Here is a 9,896-nt window from a genome sequence, read left to right as displayed (position 1 = left end):
CCCTGGCTGTGAGATGTTCCCTCCCCTCTTTCTTTATGCCCCTGTTGTTATTTCATGGATTGTCTGGGATGGGGGAAAAGCTGAGTTCACTCCAGGTGGAGGGGGAAAAAACCGTGAAAGTCTCAGGCCCCAACCCCTGCTACCAGGATCACTGAGGTGCTGGGAATCTGCATGGGAAAGGGACGGTGTGAATTGTCAAGGTGGGGAATGAATAACAATTTACAATAAGAGCCAACTCATTAATCACTGACACAGGCTAATCCTGCCGCAGATAGAAGGGAAACTGGGAGTGATTCTTTGCTGCTCAGCCATGGAAACAGTGACCCCATTGCACCGCAGTGAATGTGCTGGGGAAAGCTGGACTTCACAGGCAGGTAGAAAGAGCAGATCCTAGAAACACCTGGAGCTCCCCACAGCACTTCTGCCACCAGGGTCAGGTGTTGAGCGACTCACAGTGCCCCCCCCCGACACATTACCTTCCAGCAGGGGGTGCAGCACCCCCCACCCAATGCAGGGGAGAGGGCTGAGTGTATCTCTGCACCCTGAGTCCAGGGCACCCACTCTCTCTGCCCCACACATCGAATCTGGCTCTGCTGCAAAGTGACCCCTAAGAACCAGCAACCTCCAGGACAGCAGGTTTGGCCTCAGAGCAGGGAATGTGTCCCTCATGCTGCTTTTAGGCCACTAGGTGCTCTGGAAACAGGAGGGTTCTGAGTGTAACCTATAGAACACACGGCCTATCTGGGGATATAGGTCAGTGGTAGAGCACATGCTTTGCATGTATGAAGTCTTGGGTTCAATCCCCAGCATCTCCAAGTTCTTTTCACCCTGCTGCTTTGCTCATGCCCAGAGGGGATGTGGCCCAGCAGTCTCCCTGCAGGAATCTCAATCCTGCTCAGTGATGGATAAGTGCCAATTGCATGGAAGGTCGGGGGGGTTTCTGCTCCTAAGTCTCCTCTGTACATTTAAGATTCCCACCAGTTGTGTTGCCTGGGACAAGGGTAGATGAGAAGGGAGAATCCTCCAGCACTAGAGGGAAAGGTCCCATCTGCACAGACTGAGAGGCAAAGACTACACTTATTTCTAGTCTGGGCCCAATCTTTTCTCCTGGTATAGTCCTTGTTCCAGCTCAGGTGGTAGCTGGGGATGTCTCATGACTGCAGCCATGTTTGTTCAGTTCCACCCCCTTATACAGCTTTGGTACAAGGCAGGAATTTTTTGTCTCTCTCCTGAGGAAAAGCCCCAGGTTTAAGATGGATTCCTGTACCAGGTGACATGGTCACATGTCCTGTGAGACCCCCAAGCCTTCATTCTTCCTGGCCTGACTCACAGATGGTGCAGGACAGAGCCATCTCCAGTCAATTGTCCTGGTTAATGGGAGCCATCAAGAGTCCAAACCACTGTAAATGGACCATACTTTGCATCATTACAACAGGACCTCAGAGTTATAGTTCATATTTCTAGTTTCAGATTCAAGAATGATCGGTTCATACAAATAGGATGAACACACACAGTAGATTATAAGCTTTGTAATGATACCTTACAAGAGACCTTTTGCATGAAGCATAGTCCAGTCACTTTATATTCACACTCATTAGCATATATTCATAAAATCCTATGGAGTGCAAGGTAACAGCTGGGAAAGGGTTTTATTGCGGCACCTGGGAGCAGTTGAGTTTCATGTTCAGGCTGTGGTATGAGTTCCTCCATGTTTCTCGTAAACACACAGGGACCTTCGCGGGTGCTCTCGATACAGGAATGGCCCCGACACGATAAAGTGATGGGAATTGCATTTTCCTTTTTTATTTTTGTATTTCCAATGAGATTTCTGTTTGTGATTTTGTTTTGCTTTGTATAACTGTGTTTTCTCCTGGATTTGATGTTTAATGAAAAAAAGAATACGGCCTCAAGCCACCAGATGGAGGAGCAGGCTGGGGCTAGGACTGCTAAGAGAGCAAGAATAGCAGATTTTCTGTATAGTTTCCTGCCCTCATTTTCATGATTAGTTTCTCTTCTGCACAAAATTTCCTTTTTTTAAATGTGAGCGTAGCTAGCTCAGTTGTCAGAGCATCAGACTTTTAATCTGAGGGTCCAGAGTTCAAGTCCCTGGTCAGGTGAAGAAACACGTTTCTCCTGTGATATCCCCAAAGAGTTTTAGAAGGACTCTCCTTGACTTTAGTTTTTCCTTTTCAGGACATGGCCTTTCCCAGGAAGGGCCCTTTACTGCCTCGGACTGAAGGTGCTATTGCCTCACCTGTCCACTGGCCTCACAGTCTGGAGGAAGAAAGGCCTCTGGGGCTGCAGCAAAGTGTCGTGCGCTGACTTTTTGAGCAAATGCAGGGCTGGCCAGAGAGGCATCTTCCCACTGAGTCCTCCCTGCCAGAAAAAATTGTCCCCACAGACAGGGGCGGCTCCAGGCCCCAGCATGCCAAGCGCGTGCTTGGGACAGCAAGCCACGGGGGGTGCTCTGCCGGTTGCAGTGAGGGCAGTAGGCAGGCTGCCTTTGGCGGCATGCCTGTCAAGGGGCCGCTGGTCCCGTGACTTCGGCGGACCTCCCGCAGGCAAGCCACCGAAGGCAACCTGCCTGCCGTGCTTGGGGCGGCAAAATGCCTAGAGCCGCACCTGCCCACAGAGTCCTCCCTGCTGGAAGTCTACAGGAATCAACAGGTGCTCTGCTGGTCCCATGGTGTAAGGGCCAGCACTCAGGACTTTAAATCCTGCAATCTGAGTTGAAGTCTCAGTGGAATCTGAGAACAATTCCTGTGCCACAAACCCTGCTGGGTCTTCCAAGGCTCTGTCTTGCTTTCTCAAAGGCCATGAAAGCCACTACAAAAGGGTTCTTTCTCCTGCTGATAATAGCTCACCTTAACTTATCACTCTCATTATAGTGTGTATGGCAACACCCAATTTTTCATCTTCTGTGTGTGTATGTATGTATGTATATAGATAGATAGATAATCTATATCTTCCTGCTGTATTTTCCGCTGCATGCATCCAGTGAAGTTGGTTTTAGCCCAGGAAAGCTTATGCTGAAATAAATTTGTTCGTTTCTAAGGTGCCACAAGTACTCCTTGTTCTTTTTGCAGATAAATGAATGGAGGTTAAGTCCATGAATGGCTACTAGCCAGGATGGGTAAGGAATGGTGTCCCTAACCTCTGTTTGTTAGAGGGTGGAGATGGATGTCAGGAGAGAAATCACTTGCTCATTACCTGTTAGGTTCAGTCCCTCTGGGGCACCTGGCATTGGCCACTGTTGGCAGATAGGATGCGGGGTTGGATGGACCTTTGGTCTGACCCAATATGGCCATTCTTATGGTCTTATGAAGGGAGGAGCAATGTACTGGGACAGAGTTTCTGTAGTGTAGTGGTTATCACGTTTGCCTAACACGCAAAAAGTCCCTGGTTGAGAAACATGCTGGCTTAATTTTCCCAGCTCCTACTGGCCTATTCCCTGCTGTTGTAGGAGCAGCAGTGATTTCTATGCTCAAAAGGTCTGTTATACTTCCCCTGCTCCCACTTTTGTCTCCTCTCCCTCTCTGAATGCCTGTGAAGTGGCTTTTCCCCTCCCACTCCCTCCTGGAATGCTCCTGGGATGAATGGGCTGGTTGAAGAGCAGAAGAGCTCTAAGGTAGACAAGGTGTCTGGGACGCTAATTAGGCAGCGATCACACATCCAGAGCATGGACACTGCCCAAGGTGGAGTGTGACCAACCAGATGCAGCCAAGTCATTTCTAGTCGCAGGCCATGAGGTGCAGGCCCTTAAAAGGGGAAGGGGCCCTGTGCTCAGGAGAGCACTCACAAGGTTGTACCTCCAGTGAATGCCCTTTGCCCGGACCGCCTCTCCAGTGGTTCTCTGCATTGTATTTCATTGTGCCTCAGGAAGACTTACCTTCATTGCACCATCCATAGCTGCGCTGTGGGACACTTACCTTACAGAATCCTGACATCTCCAGTGCTGTGCCTGTCCTGGGAGCGTGAATGTGTCACCCTGCCCCCCTTCGTTTGAGCTTAGCTATCAATATAATAAACGTGCTGCTTTCTGCCAAACTCTGGTGGGTCATTAGTGCTTCCTACGCTGACTAGCTGGCCCAATTTAGGGTAACACCTGCGATAACCGCAACCCCTGCATGACAGAGGGTAGTGAAATGAGCTGGGAAAAAGCCTTAGCATCAGCAGGGGAAAGCTAGAGGATCTGGGCCAGGCACCTTTTGAAGCCTTGTGGCTTGGTCTCCTCTGCACTTGGAGATTGGCCTATGGTGGCCGGCTCCTCTGTGTGACTTGCCAAAGGAAGAAGTGAGGCGGGAATGGGGCAAAAGAGGAAAGTTGATCTGAGGAAGGCAGGGCAGAAGCTAAGTGCCTTAGTGCAGCTAAGTGAGGTTAGTAGAGCACCACCAGTCGTTTTGCAAAGCCTGGGGAGGTGCGGTTGGCTGCTGGGAGGTAGAATCCTGTGCCTGCGTCTTGGCTTCCCAGGGATGGCTACTTCCAGCCCAGGAGAAGAAGGATGGTTCTGGGTGAAAGGAAGACAAACAAAGCTCTGGGAGGAAGTTTGGGTGCGCGGTGCGGGCTCTCCGCTGGGGGAGGGGCTTGGGGTAGAGGAGGGGTGGTGCTTACCCCGGGCAGTGCAGCTCCCAAAGTGACTGGTACACACAACCCTGCGGCAGCAGGTCCTAGGTGGGCGGGGCCAGGGGGTCTCCGTGTGCCGCTGCCTGCAGGCGCTGCCCCCAGAGCTCCCATTGGCTGCAGTTCCTGGCCACTGTGTGCTGCGGAGTTGGTACTTGGTGCAGGGGCAGTGCATGGAGACATTCCCCCCGCCCCAGGGGATCCTGGGATATGCCGGCCACTTCTGGGAGCGGCACGGAGGGACGGAGGCAGAGTGGGCAGGGAGCCACCTTAGTGCTGCTGGCACATCTCTGCACACCCATGGGGGGAGGGGAGCAGAGGGCCTCCATGTGCTGCCTGGGGTAGGGGCAGTGCACAGAGCTGCCTCCCCTCCCGGGTCTATTACAGGAGTGGGTGGGTGGGGTCTTTTGGCCTGCGAGGTGCAGCAGGTCGGACTAGATGATCACATTGGTCCCTTCTGACCTTAAGGGCTCTGAGTCTAAAAGGGAGAGGGAAGTAAAGGAAAAAAAATAAAAAATAAACCAAACATTGTACTACCAGGATGACTCCACCTGCTCATTGTATAGTCCTGCCCCTTTCTTCCTCCACTGGGTGTTTAATGACCTGCAGCACATTGATTCTCTCATTCCCTTGCTAAACTGATATAATGTGACTGAAATTAAACCAATTCCCAGCAGAGAAAACATCACATTCCTGCATTCGCTGGGAATTGAAGCCAGGTCAACTGCTTGGAAGGCAGCTATGCTCACCACTATACCACCAATGCATCTGGCAAAAACACCACTTATGCTTGCCCAATGAGGCTAAACCAGAATTGAGGCATTTTACTGCCTGTTAAGATGTACTGGAGTCTCATCACTAAAAAAAAAAACCTACCTCTATCTTCACCTGGGTTTGGACCATCAGCCTCTCAATTAGGTCACCAAAGTGGTTACTCACAGACACAGGTAACTACCCTACTTCCCAAGCTTGTCTATGAAGCACCTACAGGGGCACACCTGGCTAGGGAGGGAGGCGCACTGCTGGGGTTATGAGTTCAGACCTCACCCAAAGCATCGGTTTTCAGTAGCCATGGAACTTCCCCCACTCACTTTGTCTAATTCACATGGAAAGTGCCATACGAGGGTGAGGAGAATAAATTCTCAACTCTGAAATGTGGAGGTGGCCCATAGATTGGGATAAGGGGTTTGAAGAGAAAAAGCTCTAAGGATATAAAACCAGACAGTCTCCAGGGGCAGGTACGGTACAACTCCTCAAGAGGGAGCCATTTGGAGGAGGGGGATTCACTTCCTCTGTTAAATGTCCTGAGAGGTATTTTAAGATGAAGATAACACCATGGCTAACAGATGACTGGCACGTCCTGGGTAAAAAGAACGGAAGGGACTTGGGTTAATAGTTGGAAGATATGTGTTACCGTCACTGTCTAACCCTCCTTCAGTGCAGAGGTTTGTACTTTGCTGGGTGGAACGCACAGACTCCTGGAGAGCAGGGGCAGCTGTTTCCATGGCAGAGAGAATGGCCCTAAGGAGACTTTCTTGACTTGCTGTTTTGAAGCAATTCAATAAAATAACGGTGGAGCTACAATGTCCAGTCCAAAATTTCAGCCCCCCCAATGCAAAAATGCTATTTTAGGATCTAAACAGGAGGCTTCCGGCGCTAGGACATTTGACCAGAGAGCGCAGTGGGGGGTGTAAGAGCTGCTGACTCTGAGGGTCCTGCGCTAAATCCACTTGCAGGTGGAAGTGGTTTGATTTATTTGATGGATAATGAGCACCAGCTACCAGGGGAGAAGCCCTGCCAACCAGCTGCCACTCCAGCTGCTGCCCTGGGGGGGGGAGCCCCAGGGGGTCTGCTGCTGCTCCGGCCACCCCAGGAGTGCTGCTGCCAGGGGCCACCGAGCTGCAGCTGCTCCTGCTGCCCATGGAACCACAGGAGGGAGATGATTTTTTGACAGTGACAGACGCCTCGTCCTAAAGGCCTTTGTCTGCCCCCTTCTAGTGACTGTTTGGTACAGGAATGCAGCCCTCATTCCTGAGTCTCTCCTGGGGAAATAATGTTTCTGTGCAAAACACCAAAGCTTTTGACAGAAAGGAAGAAAAGGAAATGGCCACATGCTGGGACTAGGACATAAGGAATGAAACACAAGATGCTTCTCCCATGTGCATTGACTTTGAACCTTGTTGTTTCCGGTGTTGTTGTATCCACATTGGTCCCAGGACATGAGAGACAAGGGGGAGGAGGTCACATAATATCTTCTAAAGGACCAAGGAAGGGAGTATTATTTACTCCTTCTCATAACACAAGAACTAGGAGGGGTCACCAAATGAAATGAATAAGCTGCAGGTTTGAAATGAACACGCTTCCCTCAATCTGCTGGCAATACTTCTACTAACGCAGCCCAATCTGCTGTTAGCCTTCTTGGCAACAAGGATACTGTTGACTCATATCCAGCTTCTCATCCACTGTAATCCCCAGGTCCTTTTCTGAAGAAGTGCTGCTTAGCCAGTCGGTCCCCAGGCTGTAGCACTGCATTGGATTCTTCCTTCCTAAGTGCAGGACTCTGCACTTCTCCTTGTTGAACCTGCTCAGATTTCTTTTGGCCCAATCCTCCAATTTGTCTAGGTCACTCTGGACCCAAACCCTCCCCTCCAGCGCTTGGATTCTTTACATGCTTTCACAGAGTGAAGAGCACATGTTCCATGATTTCATATGGCAGAGTGTTATGCTATAGGGAGCTTTCCCTGTGTGAATTTGAGAGGTGAATCAACATAGAGACATATTGTGACCCTTCTCAGGGAGCTGAGGGCTGTGAGTTTCCTTGTTGCCACCTTCCACTAGGAAGAGGGAGTTTTGCATTTGGCAGCTGGATGTTAATGACCAAACTCACCCATCCTGTCTGGCACTCAAGGACTCTCCTCTGAGCTACAGCAGCCACCCTAACCTTCAATGTGTCCCCCTCCGGGGTCCAGCCTGGATCACCAGATACTCAGAGAAATCCCAGATTCTCTCTACCAGAGGCAATGGTATATCCCAGGTTACTCGTTTTACTGTGGACCACGGCTACTGTATCTCACACCGCACTTGAGTATAGTTATCAAACAAGCAGAAATTTATTTAACAACCGATAGAGATTTAAACCAACAAATGTGAGTGCTGGAAACCAACTGTTACCAACTAAACAAAATCAGAAAATGCAACCTACACTTCTTAATAGTTACCTTTCCTATCTAAGTAGATTCTCACCTCCCACTTCAGTCAATTTCACTGATTGCTAGTCCCTAGGCACCACGGCCCTGCCTTTCATGAAGCGCCACTGGTCATTAGGAATCTCCTTGGTGAATGGACCCAGAGTGTTTTTCTCCACCCTGTTATGAACTGAATCAGTCTTTTGTCTTTATATTCATAGAAAGGACGATCTCCTCATTCTCATATTGTCCTTGTCACTTCCACAGGGTTTCGATGTCTGTAATTTGTCTTTGATGGTTTTTCATGGGCTTTTCTGGGTTGGTGCAAAGGCTAACAATGGAGCAATACATCACATAACTGGCTAGCAAGGAACAGGTGCCAATTCCCTCCCACTGGAATGGGTCGTTCTCACCAAGACCTATGATTGGGGTGACTCACTTTCACAACAATACCATATGGGTATAATTTTCCATGTACTTACATTACTCCTTAACTATGACTTGGACACACCTCTCGCAGTGATTTGGAGTATCAATTTACAAGCTTTCAGTAGAGATCTCACTGCTATGCTTCCTGGATAAATATCAAAAGCAGTGTATTAGCTGTGGGGAGTTTGTCAGGTCTGACACAGGAGTTGCTTGTGAAGAACAATGACCGCTTTGCCAATTGGCAGCAATGAGCTTTTGTCACAGATGCACTGAGCTATACAGTCACCCCCTGATAGAACAGAAAGACCAGCACGAAAAACAGAGAGAGGAACAATAAGATACTAAAATGACAATGGCTGGAATGCTCCATTTCTCTCAGTCTTTGCATTCATGGGCACTAAGAGCTGTAGCTACAGTTGAGGAACCAGGTGAGCGGACAGCTGGCTCAGCCCTCCATACGAGTAACTTTCTCACACATAGGGAGATGGGTCAAAATTGGAATTGATGTTAAGGCTGTTTCTACACTTCAAACACTGGAAATATTCTTCTGACAACCTAACACTGTCTACACTGGGGCTCAGGTCACATTAACTACTTCTCTCAGTGGAGAGGACTTTTCACACCCCTGAGAGATGTGGCTATGCCAACACAGCTTTTCTACATCGACCAGCCTTTAGCTGGCTTACTGAAATCCACTGCCTTTCAGGTCAGTCTTTTTCTTTATATTGATGGTTGATGAGTGCAGCTGTGCTATCTGCTGGACACATCCTGTGACAGATGTCAGGCCTTTCCTTTGCAAATTAGAGAAGTGGGGAAGACAGTGACCCTTACAGTCTAAGTGGGTAAAAACTTATACAATTTATCTCCTCGAGTAGCTTTCCTTTGAATAGAAATTGACTTTGAAACTAAGCAAAATCAATTCTATCTGAAAACACAAAATACTAAAATCTATACTAGGCCAATATTCTCTTATACACACTTTCTCACACACATTCTCCCACCCCAACCTTTGGAGTGAGGTTTTTGACCAGAACTCCTTACACTACAGGGGGTAAATTAAATCAAATTAACTTTTCAAGATTAGACATTTCCGGTATGACTAACAAAACAAACAAACAAAAAAAAACAAGGCAACTTTCGGTTTTCCAAAATATTTCAGATTATCACATTTTTAGTCTCTTCTTCTTTAAACCAATAACTTCACCAATAATCTCATTTTAACAGGTAACAAAAACACATTAAAAGATCACAAATTCTTATCATATATGTTAGTTTTCTTTTAATGCCCATTGCCAACAACTGAACCTTGGCTCAAGTTGTGGTTTGTCCCAACCACTTCTGTGAGTTCATATATCTCAGGATCTTCTGCAGTATGTGTTGGTGGAAGGGGTCTCCTATGTGGGAATCTTTGCATCATGAGGAAAAATACCTCTCATGTCACACTTTTAATCTTTCAAAGTGGGAGAAGATAGAGAAGTGATGTAAATGCATAAAGCACAAGAGAAAACTGTCTGGTCTACACTAAAGACATTTATTGGTATAACTATATTACTCAGATGTGTGAAAAATCCACACCACTGAGCAATGTAACCCCCTGGGTATATAGCGATACATCAGCAGGAGAACTTCTCCTGCCAAAAGAGCCACTGCCGCTTGCGAGGG

At 48.4% G+C, this 9,896-nt stretch overlaps 1 non-coding gene across 1 annotated transcript; it reads right to left on the bottom strand.

Annotated features, from left to right (window-relative positions):
* Window positions 1–5,314: 5,314 nt before the first annotated feature.
* TRNAG-UCC lies at window positions 5,315–5,386 on the bottom strand. Its single transcript has one exon. It is a non-coding gene; the product is annotated as a tRNA-Gly (tRNA).
* Window positions 5,387–9,896: the final 4,510 nt, after the last annotated feature.

This window comes from Mauremys mutica, unplaced genomic scaffold (genome assembly GCF_020497125.1).
Source record: "Mauremys mutica isolate MM-2020 ecotype Southern unplaced genomic scaffold, ASM2049712v1 Super-Scaffold_100095, whole genome shotgun sequence".
Taxonomy (NCBI): Eukaryota; Metazoa; Chordata; order Testudines; family Geoemydidae; genus Mauremys; species Mauremys mutica.
Note: the sequence above shows the minus strand (reverse complement) of the source record. Positions and strands in the feature narration are given on the sequence as shown.